The sequence below is a fragment of the Melanaphis sacchari genome, unplaced genomic scaffold (genome assembly GCF_002803265.2).
Source record: "Melanaphis sacchari strain LSU unplaced genomic scaffold, SCAv2.0 Contig44_pilon_pilon, whole genome shotgun sequence".
NCBI classification, from domain to species: domain Eukaryota; kingdom Metazoa; phylum Arthropoda; class Insecta; order Hemiptera; family Aphididae; genus Melanaphis; species Melanaphis sacchari.
The window spans coordinates 3265056-3285880 of NW_020271295.1; positions in this window are offsets into that span (position 1 = coordinate 3265056).

The following is a 20825-nucleotide window of genomic DNA, read 5'->3' on the forward strand; positions in this document are numbered from 1 at the left end:
TAATATTATTGTGTTTGAAATAACAGTGTAAGTGAAGTTTATTAATGTATGATAATACTGATAAAGTACCTAGGCATATGTACATTCTAATTCTGCAGTTTTTTTTTTCATATTCTTATTATTTTATACTTCTCTTTACTTCTGTACAATAAATTTAAAATTATCGTAAATAGTCGCTTATTACTTAGTACAGGGGTTCCCAACCTTTTTATCATCGAGTACCACCAGACACTTTTATAATCAATACGCGTACCACCTCAATTTTAAAACTAAATTAGGAGTCAATTTTTTTTAGCGTATATTTTTATTATTTATTCAATTCTTTACATTTTTATTATTTGATATTTATGAAAGTAAAAAAATCATAATTTTTAGTTAAATCTAAATATTTAAATTTTAAATTACAATTTTCAAATTAATAAAAAAAAATAATAAATATAAATAATAATAAAATTAAATAAATAAAATTAATGTGATATTTGTTGTTGTTTATTTTTTACAAGGTCATCAATATACCATATTATATAAAATATAATATAAATAACACAAACGTTAAAACACTTAAAACTATAAGAATGCGCTTTATCGATAAGAATAGATTATCTAAAATTCTAAATTGCTACGATTACAAACCCCATGTTATCGACATTAAATTTATTTTGATAAAATAATAATTTTATAAAATTAGCTAATATCAAATAAACTAAACTAAATAATATTGAATGCAAATAGTAATAAAAAAATTTCTTCGCGTACCACCTACGAGCCTTCCGCGTACCACTAGTGGTACGCGTACCACGGGTTGGGAACCTCTGACTTAGTATATCACAATTTCTAAATTTAAAACACGTGACTGTATAGGCATTCGCCTTGCGCGTAGATATACGTATAGTAGGTACATTTATAAATATCAATACTTAATTACATACGTTAAATAAACTCTTTTTATAACACTAGACGGTATTGATAACATGATTCGTGTGTAACTAAAATAACAACTAGTTTAAACTTTAAATCACTGAATAATGGTAAATTTACAAAAATATGCTGAATAAGTCAAATATTACACGAACGAACAGAATCTTAATCACGATATATTATAGCTCTAAATCCTACCTTATAACCTGTAGGGCTGTGAATTCCGTGATTTTGCATAGGTACATATTGGTGAATCGCATTTTAAATTCAAAATAAGCGATATATTGAAATAATTGAATCTAAGATAGTATGAAGATATCTACAAATAGTTTTAAAAATTTTAAAATCTTTGGTAATTTATACTGTTGGTGATTCAATGATAAATAATTTAATATAATATAACTTGACAACAGTAATAATATTCAATTTTTTGATAACATTTTGTTTTTATACCAATTAATGTAAAATATTATTTTATTAAATTGAATGTATGAATAAGGATATTATCGAAAAAATCTTTCATCACTAGAAATGATTTATCTATAAATTAGGTGTATCAGAAGTTAAGATCTAATATGAGATCTTATATTAAAACTTTTAAAATACTAAAACACTTTAAATATGCAATTAGACATCTTGAAAAAAAATATATAAACAAATCATAGCACATTTTTTGTTGAAATAGTATACACGATACTTCCATGGTGTACTTCCTTTAAATTATTGTAATATTTTAAAACAATAACACCAGTATTTATCTATACTATTTGTTAAAACGCTTTCATTTTCTAGAAGACAAAATAATATAATTTAAATTATAGATTTACAATACACTTATAGCGCCCTTCACAGACGACTGAAGTGTTGAAGAATTACTAAGTATTTAGGTGCTAAATAGTAGGTATAGACTGTTACAACTATTTCATAAGATTATATTATACATAAAATACGCTCAATATTATAAGAACACTATTGAAATTATAGATTGTAAACGTAAACCAGACCAATCTGAGAGATACACAAATACTAACCTAGTACGTCTTGCATTACATAAAAAATATTACGTTTGTTTTCACTCGCAAAATAATAACATTACGAGTACATATAGTAACAATACACCGCAATACCTAACACCTATGAATTATTCAACTATGACGTCATAAACGGTGATTATAACTTATAAGTAAGATTTACTCACTTGTATAAACTATAAGTCTGTCTAATCTATTATAACGTCGCGTGCGTGCATATACCTATAAGTAATCGTATAAAAAAATTACTACCGTGAACAATAAAAATAAATAATTGAATTTCTAAATTCTTGAATTATAAATTTATTTTCACAGCAGGTTAGACACGACGATCGTAGTAGTAATAAACACACATAATATAGCTAATAATTTAATTATTTGAGTGCATACAGACAAGGTACATATCAATTAAAATTATTACTTTTTTTACATGTTCCCATTACCCATTAATTTTAGATTTTATGTTTTCTGTTTGTCGAAAAACGATTGCCAATAATATTATTAAGTATTTTACATTATATAGGTAGTTATTTAAATTTCATTCTATATAAATCACCTGACCTTCAGTCGATCAAAATTGCAAGCCCAACACACTCTGCAAAATGAACTAGATATACACACATACACATTCAAGCATTCCCGCCATAATGTACTACACCGGATAGTTATCATTATAGTTATTATTATAGCCGAGATATTATAATGTACATTATGCGTACGTACGCTGCACGATAATGACACGATACCTACACGCCAATTTGTCCGCGATGTGTTTTTAGCAGCGTTGTGCAATACACACACATAATGTAGCTGTTGCTACTATATACATAGTATATAGACTATTTATATAGCATAGTATATTATATCTTATAATAGCTAACTTTACTTTGAGTTTGTATTTCGATATCGCTCGTATTTGCGGTACCTATATTTTTTTTAGTTTGCGTTACTTACAAAAATCTTTTTAGCGCTAGTTTGATTATTATTGAACTATACCGAATTACGTTAAAACCCCACCAAAAAGTAATATCGTAATATTTATTTATTTTTTTATTGATATTAAAAATTGTTATATTGGAATTGGAAAAAATTTAAATAAATAATTTATGTCAAAATAATCATTTTATAATTTTCGTTTATAAATCGATAAAAGTATATTTAAAATCTATTTATAAACCAGGAGAAAATTAAATTGACATAAAAACCACAAACTTATAAAATCAATATACTATTTTAAATTTAAAACAGAAAAAAACCAATATCAATAAATGGAATTGAAATAATTTCAATTAAAACCAAAAAGTTTAATTTCGAATTCGAACCCTGATTTATTTTTATATTTTAGTACACATGTAAATCAAAACCAACCTGTTTGAGTCTAATAATTGAATGAGTATATTAATTACTAGACCAATACTCATAATAATTTATAGGTATGCTATGAAACAACGAATTTTACTGTTAATATAACTATAATAAAATGCAATTTAAAACAAAAACAAAACTTTCATTTTGTGCTATAGTTATACGATATTCATATTTCTGCAATAATATTTGTAGTCCTGCAGTGTAATTAAAACATATTTTTAATTGTAAAATGCTAATTGAAAAAAATGACAATTTTCGTTGGGGTAGGTATAGATAATATGTGTAAAAATTTTAAAATATGGAGTATTCAGCTACTAAATTGTTTTACTTTATTTTGGTAGATGTTTTTTAAGCACAGGAATATTAAATGGTGTAACTGTTTCCTAAATTGCGAATAACTATACAATGACTTAAAATATTATATTTTATTACAATAATGAACATAAAAAAAATTAGAGACTATAGCTATTTACGCGCTAGTATTACTCGACGCGATACCAACGTGGTGTAGCATATCTTATGTAATCTTTAATAATTTAATCCGTGTCACACATAACAAATGTAATTATTTATAAATTATCATTTGTTTAATGGTTATTCATAAATTATGTATTCAAATACTTTGGCGCCTATTTTAGTATAATAATTTGCAAATTATAATATGATAGATGAAGATACAACGCGATAAACATGTTTAATTTATTCGACACGTCATCTGTATATTTATTATTATTATTATTTAGACTTTGTAGTAAAAGTATATTATACGGGTATTTATGTAACACATTATTTCTTAAACTTTATCCTGTATGAATTTCAACAATAGTGCCACTAAAGCAATATCCATTAAAAAAAATCAAGTATAAATTCCTAATAAAGAAAAAAAACTAGGTATTTTGCATTTTCTATGATCTATATTATATGCATCGAATTAAAAGAAATAATTCTAAGTTATGCATGTATAATGTATACACACCGACAAAATAATTTTTCACTTTCATTCACACGCGGAGTCACAAACTAAAGGTTTTTTGTGTTTAAGACATTTTGATAACGATAATTTATTTTTAATAAATATATTATATTAATAATTGCAGCAGTGCATATATGTTACTTATATTATATATTATTGTTAGTGAAGTTGACTTATAGATAGACTGTAAAATGCAAAACATTTATTCGATCCAAAAAAAATTTAGCATAAGGTGAAAAAGGAATTAAGCATCGTGGATATTATACTATAGCAATAACCGTTTTATTGTGAACAATGCGGTTTATTTAATAATAAATTAATATATACATGAAATATGATGAAATATTAAACAACCATACATTATACAATAATCGATGTTCGATATTTACAACTAACACACAGATGTACATTCATCATTATAGTTATTCATATCGTTTAATATCTCCGTCCCTTTTCATATTATATAAGAGAGTATAGAGTATAATATAATAATCTTTAAATGTTCTATTCAAAATCAACTCAATCCATATTGACATCCTAATTAATATTATTGTAACTTTATATGTAAATATAGTAGGTATTATCAATTTACAAATTAAATGAATAAGCAACTCTGACCAAACCTCACTAGGGAGCAAGTCACAATAAATAGACTCAGAATTCATCACACAAAAATTTAAAATAGATAACTGATAGTCAATTACAGTACACAAATTTAAAAACACTGTCGTCCACTGCCCATATTTCTAAGTAGCCAGAAACGAATTTCATGGGTGTGGTATGAAATGTTGTCAATCAAAATGTCGACAAGTTAAAATGCCAATAGTTAAAATATCGAAATGTAGAAAATATCGACAGATTAATAAAATTAGTCGATTGTCAAAACAATATATATTGAATGCCAGTATTTTCCATAACTTAATAATAAAAACCGTTATACCTGGCAATATTACATAGCATAGCATAGACATTGGAATGTCTGATTCATATGTTAGCGTTTTTCGGTTTCGGTTTCTTCAAAAGCTCCAAAAATCAACAATAAATACGAAAATTATATTTTGACAAAAATCGAAAAATAAAATGAAAAGAGGGAGAAACGAATTAAAAATATTATTTTACATCGTGAAAATGTAACTGTTTTGGAATTTTTACGTAGAATTGCATATAATATATTATCATAATATTGGAATTTATTTGTACCCAAATAGTTTATGTTGTAGTAAATATTTTTTATTTTAATTATTTTAATAAATGGTTGTTTTTCCCAACATTTTTTTATTTTATTTATTTTGTCAACAAACACTATGGTAATAAAGATTGGTTTGTTGATATTTCGTTTTTTTCGATTTTTTCAAACTCGTCATTTCAATCTATCGATATTTTGTACAATTAGAGATTTCAAATCTAATCTAAAACTTTATCATTACAAATCACACACAGATTAGGGCATATAAATGTTTAATTAACCGAGACTTGAAATTTTTAATGTTTAATTTATAACTATCCCTAAAAATTATTAATTTTAAAAATACCCTTAAAATTCCGATATTTTAGTGAATACCTTATTGATGCGAAGTCCCGAACCCTTAAGGATTTAATGACCTTATACTATGCTTATAATGAAATTAAACACGAAAGTAAGTAGACACGACGGTATTAATTCTTCACGTATCACCAATATTTTATCTATTTTAATTTCTTATTTAAATTTATTATCAGCACACTAAATTCACTTATACATTCAGTTATAAATGTATTACATGCTAAATAACATTATTTAGTCTTAAATCTTAACTATTATATTATAGAAATTAATCATTATTCATTACTCATCATGTTAATATCATCTTTTTCTGATATTAATATATATTTATGTTTGTTTTATTATTTACACTTAAATACTTATCATATATTACTGTATTGAATATTAATGTTTTTTAGGAATATTTTCATTTCTTATAATGTTATGTTTTAATTGTCAAAACATAATTACTTTAATAAAATGTTAGTAAAAAAAATCCTTCATTGTTTCTTGAATTTTTTTCATAGGACATTCGAAGATTATTTTTTTTCCTGAAAACATATACATTTTATACAATATTTTATATTATGACCTTGTATTATAAAAATCATACTTTTTCATTCGTCATGTCTCCACACGTTATTGTTAGTAAAATATCTTAACTCTTGAAGCAAAACGGAAAACCAGTAAAAAAAAATGACCGACCGCACGTAGAGTTAAACCCGAGTTTCCCGCTGGTTACACATAACATTGTACAACTAAAATCTATTATAATATAATATGTCACTGGATAGCCTTGGAATTTTTACTGGAGTTTCCGTACTATTCATCACTTGAGGAACCTATGGAACATACCACTACGCGCTATCAAGCCACTGATTTTATCATACAATTATTACATTTGCGTATTAGTAGATGCCAACAAGCAAAATCGTCTCATATAACTAGATAAACACTGTAAGCTCTTTATGACCCCTTTCATTCTTAATTTGTTCACGATTTATGCATAACACAAACCAAAAGACATTTACTTTTTTCCCTTCAATTTGTTCTCATCGGTAGAAGTCATGTTCGTTCTGCATTGTTATTGTTGGTTTTTATATAAATTCTTAGTGTAATATATTATTTTCTATTTGTTTCGTACGTCACGTTTCTATAACTGCAACTCAGGCTACTCAGATATCATCGATTACGAATTTAACGACTCTTCAACTGTTTATAACAGTGTGCTATAACCACTGACCGGTTTAAAAGAAATTGCGGTCATAGTCACACAAATATCAACCAAATTATTTGAAAAAAACAAGTAGTGAGAAACTAAAAATAGTGTGGTTCTATTACAGTACGTCATTAATATATATTTATGATGCTAATCAAATTAAAACGACTTTATAGCCTTGATTCTATATACACTATAGGTTAATATACATTTCTTTTCTATCACTAAATGCATTTTAATATTATTTAAGATATTCAAATCGTTTTTATTTCTTATTTTTTAATGACTCAAAATTATTTTACTAAAATATGCTATTAATAATAATGATTCAACTCAATAACATTAATTTATTCGAACATCGCCTATTATTTTTTCACTGAATTGAACTCTTATTTAGATATAGAAATAATAATAATTTTTTAAAAGCTAAAGAATAATAAAAACATTGCTCGTTCGTTTCTCTTGTAATAAATTCACGCATCAAAATGAAATTAAAGTATTTAGAAAAAAAACTGGTAGTATAAATTATTTTAGTATTACTGTGCTACTTATTTGAACCGACTAGCTTAAAAGTCGTTTCCGTCTTAATTCTTTCTAATGAAATCCTCGAATCGTTTAGGATTTGTACAGAACTCAGCCCCTGTACTTTCCATAGATGTTTCATAACAGTTTTTAATACGCATTTTTAGTTGGCGTGGAAATAGAAGATACATTTATAATCCTGAGAATTATCTGAAGCTTTATGTAATACATTGACTTTTCTTTTACGGCCAACAACTTCGATAGGTTCCTTGAAAAACTAAACAGGGAAGCTCTATAATCTATAATAAGCTGTAGGTACATAATTTAAAATCGATGTATAAATATCATCATAAAAATGCTTACATATAGCCATGTCATCATTAACTGAAGCAAAATTTTTGTATCAGTTAAATGATAAAAGAAACTGCGAGCTTTTTCCAACATCTGCGTGATGAAAATCAAAATAAGAGATAGATGAATTAAACTCGGAAAATTTAATAAGTGGAAGTCAATTGACTAGGTTATATGATTTTGATTTTTAGGAATTAAAATTATCAAGAATTAGAGATATGTATAAATGAGAGTAGCTAAAAAAGACTAGATCTAGTAATTTATCATATGCATTATAATTATAATTATTATTATTTTTAATTATAATTAATTTGGAAAACATTAAGTACAGCAAATGTTCTAGGTAAACTAGCACTCTAATTTCACTGTTTGAATAATACACTAAGTCTCAAATTGTTATACACAACAAATAAGTCTAGGTACGCCTTATATATCAAAATACAGCTATCTAAGACACATGCAAGATCGTTAAAAGGAACTTGGAAATGATGGTAAGTATCCAGCATTTAAGTTTCCAGGAAAAACAGCTAATAAAGTAGATTAACAACATAATATTATGTGATAACAACAAAATTATTAAACTTACGACTCACATATACGATTAGTTGAACTAGAAATGTGTACTTGAAGCGGTGCACACGAATTGCGTCCCGAAATCAATTTCCAATGAATTGCATCCCGACAATATTTATCGAGTACACGAATTGCATCCTAGTGATATTTATCGAATACACGAATTGCGTGCCAACGATATTTATTGAGTAATACGAGTTGCGTTCCAACGTAAAAACATAATTTTCCTATAGACTTAAGACTGTCAAAATCACATTGTAACTATCGATAAGTTAAAAATATGGTTTTTTTTTTTTGTCGTTTCAAGCGGCTGCTTGAAGATATGTGTCTAAGTAGCAAAATCAAAGCACAAGACAGCAGAACAACATGATGAACAAATTTGGTAATAGCTTAAAAATTACAAGATCAATTAAATCAAAAAAGCACTAAATTTAAAAGACAAAGTGAAAACTATTGCAATCATATTTTGATATTATTTATACCACTTGGCATGTAAATTCATATAGAAGATTACGTGAACTAGAAATTTGGATTAGTGCATTTCAAGTAAACTATAACTTATTAACTAAAAATACGAAATCATTACAAATATTATAAACATAATATTTGCTTAATTTTTGTTTTAGATTCCATCGTCAGTATGGCTAAGTGGATTTTTCAATCCTTGATAATTTTTATCTGCTATAGTCTATAATGCACTGCAAAGCTAAAAAAAAAAAAAAATGGAATGACCTTTAAATAAAATGTGATGTAAAAAAGTGTACCAAGAAGAAATTATGTAAACAGCAAATAATCTTAAAAATTGAGCAAATTGAACAAATTTATATTAAATATTCTAAAACTAATAATTACGTTTAAGAATTATCTTATAATATTTTAGGATAGCACCTAGGGACGACATTATACCTAATAAATGGATTATTATTAGAAGGGGCTCATTGAGACATAACTTAAGGTTGTATTGTCAAAGTGATTACAAAAGATTAATTTCCTATAATGCCAGTAATACATATAGAATCTATTATCAAGAAAAATCAAGATTTGCAAAATATGAAAAATGCCCAATTTACAAAATTAAACAAAGAGGCCCAACATACGTGTGGACATTTAATTAAAAAACACAGCTAAAAACATTCAAATGGATTATAGCTGGTGTAGCAATATTTTTAGTATATAGTTTATAAAAAAGAGTAAGTAACAATTAATTTATATTTAATTAAAATACGTAAGTTTGTATATGTTTGTTTAGTTCATCATACAAAATTAATGTTAAATAAATTTTCCTGATGTTGGGCCAAATATTGTATAATTTAATAAAAATAATGAAAAAAATAAAGGTTAGTCCTGCATATATTATAATACCGTATAATTTTAAATTGTAATGGATATTAAAACTTCAAACTCTAATGTTGAAGTATTAGTATAGTCCTAATATAAATTTAGAAAAATGTCAAATTTTTTTTTTTAAGTATGTTAATTTGGAACAAACACATGAAAAATATAGTATAAATAGTGCGATAAGCTTAAACAAATATCTTAATCTTTGTATTGATGTATATTAATAACGCATTATTTATTTATTTTTTGCATCTATATTAATTGTTCGTGGTGATGTTAACCTTTCCAACGTTACCGTTTATTTTTCAACTTTTAAGTTTTAAATGTCTCGCGGCGAATAGTCTGATGGCAAAATAATTGCGGAGAATTTTTCCGACAGTAAATCGGTTACAGCTAAACGATCTGCAACGGTATTATATATTCGTCGACCAAAAAGTTCATGATAAAACAATCTACGATAAAATGACAAAATGTAATGTCCGATGACAAGACGGTTGCAGTAAATCAACTGTTATACATAAGATAAATTATTAATTTAATTATCAGTAATCATTTCTAAATAGATATTGGTTTTATACACATTTATTATTCATTTTTATTATTAGATTTATCAAGTGTATTTTTAATGTTCTTATAGTTATAATTTAACATAATAGGTTTTATTAATATAGTTATATTCGCTTTATTGAGTGTTAACAGGATACTCGCATCCAGCATTTTTTAAATTTGAATCGATCATAAAATAAATCTCTAAAATGTTTAATAATAAAATATACCTATTAATAAAATAAAATATAATATTAACTATATGAATGCAATAACACCAATATGAATTATTCCGTAAATAAATAAATACATATAAATATATTTTCATAATACCTCACATATTTTACCGTAAATGGTTATATTTATCATAGTTTCTATAATTAGTTGGGTATGTAGTATACATAAAATTGATAGTTTTTAAAAATTATTCTCTACTTATTTTTGAATATTCAATAAAAAAAACACTAAAAATATTTGTAAAAATAACTTTAAATTGACTTTAAAGTCATTAGTTTTACGATTATATTTATGACTTAATTATTATTGGTTGCAATATTTGCAACTATCGCATATAGTAAATAACCTAAAATTACTTTGTTAATTACAGAAGTTGACAATAAAATCGATTGCGATCATTTTAAATGGTATTTAAAATGTGTTTTTGAAACCGATAACATTTTGGTTCGGTTTACTGTACTATAAAGATTAATGGTGCAAGTAAAGAGAAATCTGAAAATCAGACCGTGAGTCAAAAAATGAATATCTACGAGTAAATAAGCACCTACCTGCATACAGCGCATTTATTATAATACAATAATAATGATGTTATCAGAAAACGCATAGTATTAGATATTAATATATTTTAAGTATGCAATCATCAGAAACGAGCCCGTAGCAACTAGCAAACATACGTAATCGGCGGCTTCGTCCCACGCCACGTGCCGTCGGATGTAAGAAACTCAATGGGTGCTCTTGTGATCATCGTACAAATAATAGAAAATTTGTACAAATTACGAAGTATTATAAGCTACACGTGGTAATCAATGAAAATAGTAATTTAATTAAGGAAATAGCAATAATATTATGTTATATGTACTAAAACTCTATGAGATGTATTACGAAGTTCACCGGACGTATCATACATACTTGCATCATTAATATCAGATTAAAATGTATTTAAGTATTCACAACTTTTTTTAAATGTTGAAAGCTTGATAATTAAATGTATCAAGATCATCTGTATTACCGATAATAAAAAAATATTACATTTTTTATCTTAGCTGATGAAGCATTTCTGTTAAATGATAACATTATGAAACCCTACTCTGGCAACTATGATAAAGTCAGTACAGGTAAACGATAATTCGAATTAGAAATATTCCACGAAAATCGACACAATTATCTTAAAAAATCCATGAAACTTTTGCACAGTGCAGTATACTGTACGTATAACTATTGGACGTGTTGTATCGAAACATAATTATTATAAATATTATTGATTGTTAAATAATTTCAAGTTATTGTTAATACGAGTATACACATAATTTATGAAATTTATCTTCCAATATCGATTTATTGTAATACATATTATATATATATATTATATAGGTATATATCAATGATATAACCAATAATAGCAATAATATTTTATTTCACTAATGGTCAACGAATTTATTTTTTAGTTGAAACTACCGATATATTTTGATTGTGTGAAAATAATATTTAAGATTAGTCAGTCTTGAATAAAAATGAAGGTAATGACAGCTTTACTAAACATCTATACGTTTTTCATCATTTCCAATTGCAATGGAACATTGAAATTAACCAATGTAAATATATTATATTATAATTTATACCTATAAACGGGTAACTGCCATAATTTTTGAATCACTGTCAGTTTGCAAAAAAAGCAGTTGCCCCTAGACATTTTTTTTACATCGGCGAGCAGTTTGATTCTTGATCAATTTCAATATTTTTTCCACTACCGCTCTTAAATGTCATCATTGAAAAATAATTTACGAAATTGTTTCTTGTCTTTAGATTATGAATACTTAAATATTTTAAAATTTATTATTTGATAAATTTATAAGTAATAATGCGTAATAATGCTGTAAAGTAAATGTACCAAAAAAAAATCCAAGATTATTTGGTCTTTAAAGAAATTCTAAAAAATCATAATACTTTTAATTGATGTATAATTGAACTCATTGAAGGGTACATATATTACCAAAGGAAACAGAGTTGGATATCACTCTGTATAACTGTATACACACATAATTATTGATAGTAGAGACTACCACAAAAACCACAAAAAGTATACATATCAAATTATGTAGTCTGTAAAATCCTACCTAGAATGTAAGACGATTTTCTTCCTACAATATAACCTACCTTTACAATATATATTTTAACGATAATTTTATCATCTATATTTCGGATCAAATGATAATTTAAATCATTCAATAAATTACGATGATAATTTCGTGTATTATGTTGTAAGAGCATGTCATGAATTATGTTTTCCCGTGATTGACAACCCTTGGTTTTAACGTTTATTAACTGATAGTGGCTCGGTGCATTTTTCTATAAAGTATCCGGACGACGTTTAGAAGTAGCTCATAATATAATCAACATGTTGTTATTACGTATATTATATTTACTTTGATTATTTTTTTTTTTATTATGCATATATATTTTATGCATTAACAATAATATGTTTTAAAATTAAATTGTGTAAAATATTACATACATGATAAAAATGAATAAATAATCTGCTTTTATAAAAAATTCATTTTTATTTTAAAAACACCTTGTAATATATGAATCACATATTATAAAGTTCATACGAGCGTGTATTATTGAATTTGATTTTCCGATAAAAAATTTTAAAAAATCGACGAAGCTCCAATAATTATATAACCATACAGAAAAGTCAGTATACCTGCTACCATCATATGTAACTCAATGTGAAATCATATGCATTTAAATTCGTTTAGTAGCATGTCATCTCATGTATCGCCAATACGCATAGGTAAGTAATGTAATGTGTAAAGTAATGCATCCGTTTATGTATAGTCGACGCCCGACGGGTTACCTGGTGATGGCAAATAACACGGATGAATACGCGCGTACAGCAATATAGGAAAGACATTATGCAAGTGACAGTACCCAATTTTGAAATGACAAATTGCCGCACGCGCGCATTAATTATAAACATTATAATATTAAACGCCGTCGGTAAAACTGTGACGCGTTATGTAATAATATTCGAGAGGAACACTATGTAAACATTTCGAGATAGTTCAATTCACAATACGAACCGTCTTATTTGAGCTGAACACGCGGGTATTCAGATATTCCATTTTGTTTGTAACAATAATATAATTTCCAAACAATTCCATATTCGCATAGGTACACCTGCAGAGTGACTCGCACGTAATGTTCGCAATCTCATAGACCGTATAAAGTATAAACAAAATACTGTCGATTAGTAAAAGAACCTGATTTAGGACTATTGAAATACTATATCCACCAATATTACAAATCACTGTACCTACTATATTGCACGAGTATATTAAACTATGGACACAAACCCATCGTTCTGATTTAAAAATAAAACTTTTTTAATTAGCATAAGTTAAAAAATAAAACAATATAACTACTAGTTCATTTAAAGCTCATTTAATTTAAAGGTATTTTAAGGAGGCTTCATTTTTTTGAAACAAAGCTGCAATATTAAGTAGACAAACCCATTCACATATCACAATAAACGCTATAAATAATGTTTTCCCTGTTACAGCAGTATTATATATATATTATCTATTGTACAATAAAAACGGCAGTTCATATTATTAATTAACATAAATAATCATAGATATGTTTGACATTTTTTTTTTTTTATTATATCTTAAACAAAAATTATTTTATTTTCGAAACCAGACTTATAGTCAAAGATAAAAACTATAGACCCCCAATAGAACCAAAATATAATTTAGTTTATAAATAATTTATAGAATAAAATTGTTTTAAAATAACATATTAATATATACTCAATTACCAATAATTAAATATTAAAATGTGAAATTTTGAAACTTCTATTTTTATTTAAGGTGATTAAACTTCATACCTATTTTAGAATCAAGTTTTATGGTCTGACTCTGTCACTAAGTTTATTATAATAATTACATACAATATATATACTAAATATTTTTATGTATTATATACTTAAACTTATGAGTCATATATTTAGTATAAATAAATCATAAAATATTTGTACAAAATCGAATGTCCAGACGTCGAATCGCCAGAATTGTAATATTGTTTATCGACGGTTAAAACGTTACTTCTCTTCGGAAGTTTATGTCCGACAAGTTTTGTATGGTTCAGCTCCGGGCAATTATAATAGATACGGTGATGTCCACCTACGCTTCCTGTTTTTGTGCGCCCACTATATAAAGAGTAAAAACAACTATTAATAATTATACGATTCACGCGGCTGTAGTTCGCAGTTCTCGTAAAATTGACCATGCGTACCATTAAGGTCAAAGTCAAGCGAAGTCCGGAAGCCCGTGTCGTTGCTTATACAATTTTGTATAATATTATGTTATTATAAATAATAGTATTATGTATAACACGGGAAATATGTTTGTGTGTGTGTGTGTGTGTGTTGCCGGGCAAATAATGTCACGACTTTTAGCCGATCGACCGGTTTTTGTTTATTATTTTAAGTATCGTTTTATAATTGTTAATAATAAAATAAGTTTATAACATAACTTGTAATCGCGATTATATACATTGTATAATCGAGTTATGTATTATTTAATTTAAACAACGAGTAAAATAGGAAAAACGGTATACGGGAAAAAAGCGACGCCAATAGGAATGTATGATGGACGAAAGGGCACACGCCCTCGACCTTCGTCGACTATTCGCCCTCTGTATGTATATATAATATATATTGTTATTAAATGTATCAATCTATAGGTGTTGTTCACGCATACCTTCCTACACAACTAATCACACACTTCCTGGTTTCCACCCGCATAACAAGAACTTTCATAGTTAATATATAAACGTTACATGTGTACATTTTGTTTTTATTATCATTTTATGATATACATATATACCTATATCATATCAAATTCTTACTAATAAAATATTTGACTTGGTATCGCACGCGACACGGTAAAGAGCTAAAGAACCGAACCTATTTCCTTATATTATTATTATGTAGATCCCGAGTGAAATCGCGAACGTTTAACCTCTCCTGCGGACGTTATTCGTTTGCTTCCTTATCCATTGTTCTCGACGAACCCACACGGCACACACACACACACACACACACGATGTTATTTCTCGTTATCCCGAACACAATATTATCTTCAATTATTTCAAGAGCCAACAAGAGAAACAATCGATCAAACTCTCGCGATTAACTTGTTTTTATATTATAAAGATACACAGCCACACAGATCTCATATAATACCACACAGTTTAGTTATAATGTTACGTGTTTGGTGTGCATCGTTACTTCCTATGGAATAATCGTATATCCTACACCTAATCCTATTCCCTAACTGAAAATGTAATTATTGACAAATATACATTAACTAACTTTGGTTCTAATAATAGTATTTAATTATTATATTTATTATAATATTATTAAGAATCAAAATTATAACATAAAAAAATCGATTAAAAACAAAAGTTATTTTTCTCTCTTTTACACCTTATGTGAGTGTGAATGTGTTTAATCAAAAATCATATGTAAGCCACATTGTCACGTTTCTTGAAAATATATTTAAGCGATTCAAGAGTTTTTTCCATTCCTTTGCTTCAGCAATAAAAGTCACTTTCGCAAAATATCCAGAAATGTTGCTAAGATTTTTTTTTGTAAATACTTGAACGATAAGACTATTGTTTACTATAATGTTGATATATAAGTTGCGTACCACTAGACTAATAGTAGAGAGCATTGTGTTGATTTTTTGACTTTTTGACATTGTCTATTCAAATTATATAGATTATATAACATTATAAATGTTCAAGATTTTAAATACAATTAAACTACCAAAATAAATTATTTGATCCAACAAAGTATGAGGATCTGCACCTTTCCATGATAATGTATAGAAAATAATAATTTACAAGTGAAAATTGCAACAGAATTATGAATTAATTATTCAACTAATATGATATTACGGTATAAAATATATATATATATTTTTTTTTTTTTTTTTAATAAGCTAAGTTGTTTTATGCCAAGCTAGTGAAATTTAGCCAAAAATAAACAAAAATTGTTAAAAAAAAAACTCTGATTAAATTGAAAAATGTATAAGTTTGTCCATTAATTTTGATTATTTAAAATAAGGTATAATTCGTAATAGTATAGTATATTTTTTTAGTATTTATTTTTTTTGTTTAACAAACTATGTTATACATCGATGTTTAATAAATCTCACATTAATAAAATGATAAAAAAATATAAAATAAAAAATAATTACAAGAAATGAATTTTTATACATTGAAGGGCTAAATGATTGAAAATTCACAAATAAATAAAGAATACCTAAAAATATAATATATTTTAATTACAAATAACAAAATAATTTTCCAACACAAAGAATATAATTTAACGTAATTAAATCAGTGTTTAATATAAAAAATGATTGGAGATTTCATATTATTTTACAACTAGATATGTTCATAATATTTTAAGTAAAATTTACTGGTAAATACAATACTAACGTTAAATTTAAATTTATTAATTTGACTGCAAATAAATTAGTATAAGAATATTACCTTTTATTTATTACCTATTACTTTTTGAGATGAATTTTGTATAGTATTATGTATTAGAAAGTAAAAATCATACATTTTTTTGTAATTTAAAAATAATCATTAATTTACATCACCTTAAGAAATTAACTATTAAATAATAAGTAAACAAAATATAATGAATTAGTTTGAAACAAATTAAGCAACATTAATAATGAAAAAGTAATTGGAAATTTAAATGATAAAGCTTAGAACGAGTTTCAGAGTTGCTTAACACAATAACGTGAAAACTGAGGCTCATCTTTCAAGGTTAATTAATTATAAATTAACACCATAGGTACATAAACATAATATTATATTGAAGAGGGTTGAGTTATGTAGGAGCATAAATCAGTAGCTAGTTAAATTAAGTTTAATTATACAAGCGTATAACACTTAAACGTATTAAATATTAGTCCAAGATCGAATAATAATTGTATAAATAAAATAATTGTAAGTACCTACTACCTACCTACTAAACGAAATGATTGTATCGTAGACAAAGCCTAATACTAAATTCTAGTTCTTACTTTTTTTATTTTAATTATTAATATATCATAAAAAAACTAACTTTAAGGTTTTGAATATTTGATTTTTCTATATCTTAACTAGATAAATTAATTTTAAAATAGTTTTGAAGTTGATTGACGTTTTATAACCAATTATAAGTGGTATATTACTGCAAATTTTCCAAATTTATTTATAAGTAAGGTACGAAATTAAATTCATAATGTGTAAAATAATATGTCCTTAATTTATCTTAACGTATATAATGGTTAACCTAACCTATAACAAATCCATCAAATTTCGTCAAATGGAAAATCAATAATAAATATTATTAGCGATTCTAGGAACAGTATAGATACGTACACTGTTCCATATAATTTGTTAACACAGACCGTAATAGAAATTGAAATTTTTAGTGCCATAAAGGTTTCGCAGAAATTATAATAACAAAGTAGTTTATTTCTATTTCATTTAAAATTATTTACCACAGTGGCACAGTGTCATACACCTTACATATAATATTAATACCATCTAAGTAATATTGAACTTCCTTAGTAGGTGTGTGACGTGTGTAAATTCTAAATGATATGGTATTTTATATATTTCTTCATAATTGAATATATTATTAATTTACTATGTCACTGAACAATCATAAAATATGAAAAAACTTTGGATACTGTTGTTTATGTATATAGGCCAAATTTAATAAATACTAGCAAGCTAATTCGTAGTTTTCTAGAAAATCACCATCAACAATAAGTTAGAAATTAGAATACATGGTATTTTATGTGAATGTTTAATTTCAAACTACCAAACTCTTAATCTTAAACCCTGAGGTATACAGTGCCTTGTGTATTTTTGAACAATATTAAATCTTTTACAAAAGTAACTCAGTTAAAAAGTTATTTGTGTTAATTCCTTTAACTAATACATATATTATGTAAATGTAAGTTCCTACATGGTAAAAAATCAAATGTCAGTTCTTGAACTAATTCTGTTGATTTATTTTATTTTTATAACATTTGCATCCGTTTGACTATATTTAATATATATATATATGATAAATTATATACATATTTTTTAAATTATTTATTTATGAAACATAATTTTATGAAATATTTTTATTTTTTTAAAGACATTATGTAATATTTTTTTTACAATTATTTAATAAATTGACATTTATAAGTATAAATAATATAATATTATAATAAATATTAGCATCTAATATAAACAATCAAATTTCAATAATCACAGATAAACGATAAGTAGCTTTTTATGTACACGACAATACGAGGTGGGCGATCATCATTTCCGTAATCCCGTCAAAATAAAAAATGGTTCGATTTTCGTTTCCATCAAATCTTTTTCTATCTATATAATTGAGATAGATTTTGAAAACCCCTAATCCATTTTTTAGTGATAGCTCTGGGGTCTTATTTTATGATAAGTATTATATACCTGTAATATTAAAATATAAAATCTAGTTGACTATTACTCTAATGAGACCCATAATAGGGCTATATTCACCAGTAAAGGTTGTATAAAACTTGCAATAAAGACCATAGTTAATAACTAAGAGAACAAGCCAATGATGGACTATAAGATGGAGTTTAAAAATACGCTTAACATCTCTTCCGCCTTTTGACTACATTTGGATTAACATTTTTAGATCCTTGAGAAGTTAAGAATTTTTTTTTTCGAAGATTTTATGTCGACACCGGAAGAATATTAGCATATGTAAGTATACTGATTATTTCTAACAATTATATTTTCGAAAATAATAAATTTCCTCCAACAATATGGTCTGATTTCAATGCAAGTATAACTAAAACAACAAATAATTGTGAATCTTTTCACGTACATTTTACTGAATATTTAAATCTTATAAATCACATCCACAATTTAATACATTTTTAAACATTTTAATTTCATTCATTCAAAATAATATATTCATTGCAACTTAGGTATGCAAAAAACTTACAAAATATAACATAAAAAGAGGATTTATTAATATATCAAACACAATAGAAGAATTTAAAAACAAAACTATTTCAAGAATAACACTTTTAAAAGAGGTATGCAACAATTATTCAAAATAATGAATATATTATTATGATAAAAATGTTAGTATTGTTAGAAATATTTGATTATAATGTATAAATATTATAAAAATAAATATTTTTTTTAACTTAATTTAATTTAAATTCTATTTTTTTAATTTTAATCAGAAAATTATGTCAAACAAACTTTTGAGGATTAATGAGAATCTCACTCTCATAATAGTCCTTGTGTAGTTAAATAGCTTTTAAATTATATTTTTAATCATGTTGGTAGAAATAAATTTGCTGGAAATGAAAATTAAACCTTTTTCATTTTGACGAAAAAACTAGTAACCCCACAGGTCCATGAAGTTAACGGTTAAAAATACCTCCACGGTACCACAATAATAAAGAGCATAATTTTGACACTTCAAACCTTTACGACTATGCGCGAAATTGTAAATTACGTTGTCAAATTTATTACTATAAATATATATATTTTAAATGGTAAATAGTAAGTTTTGGAAATTTTTCCTAGTACTATTACATTACTATACTTAATGGTTACATATATTATACCCAATATATTATAGTCTTTGTCATTCAACAATTATTATGGTTATAATCGTTACATAAACATAAATATAATAATTACAAATATGAATAATTCGAAACAGCTTAATTTAACTTGATACTTATTTTCAATTATGGCTGTAAACTTTAGTAAATTTTCTGGCATTTTATTGTTTGCATAATCTTCATGTTGCTTGTACAAATAAATTCAATTTAGTTTACTTCTTTTTTTGAATTTGGCTTATTTATTTTATTGGAAATAGTTGATAATTCTACCCAAGTTTCATAAGGATGATCTACTTTAGTAATATACGCCATCGCATTTCATTTTGTATTTAATTATAGTGATAGTAACTATAATGCTATTTTTACTCGTATATTGACAACATTTATACCAGAATACTGTATAACAAAAATCAAGTGTTATCAGTCTAGTTCTAACATTTATTGCAATGGCGTACACAAGTATTTTTATTATGTGGTGACTGGTGAGACAGTTTACATTCAAAAAAAAATATATATAAACACA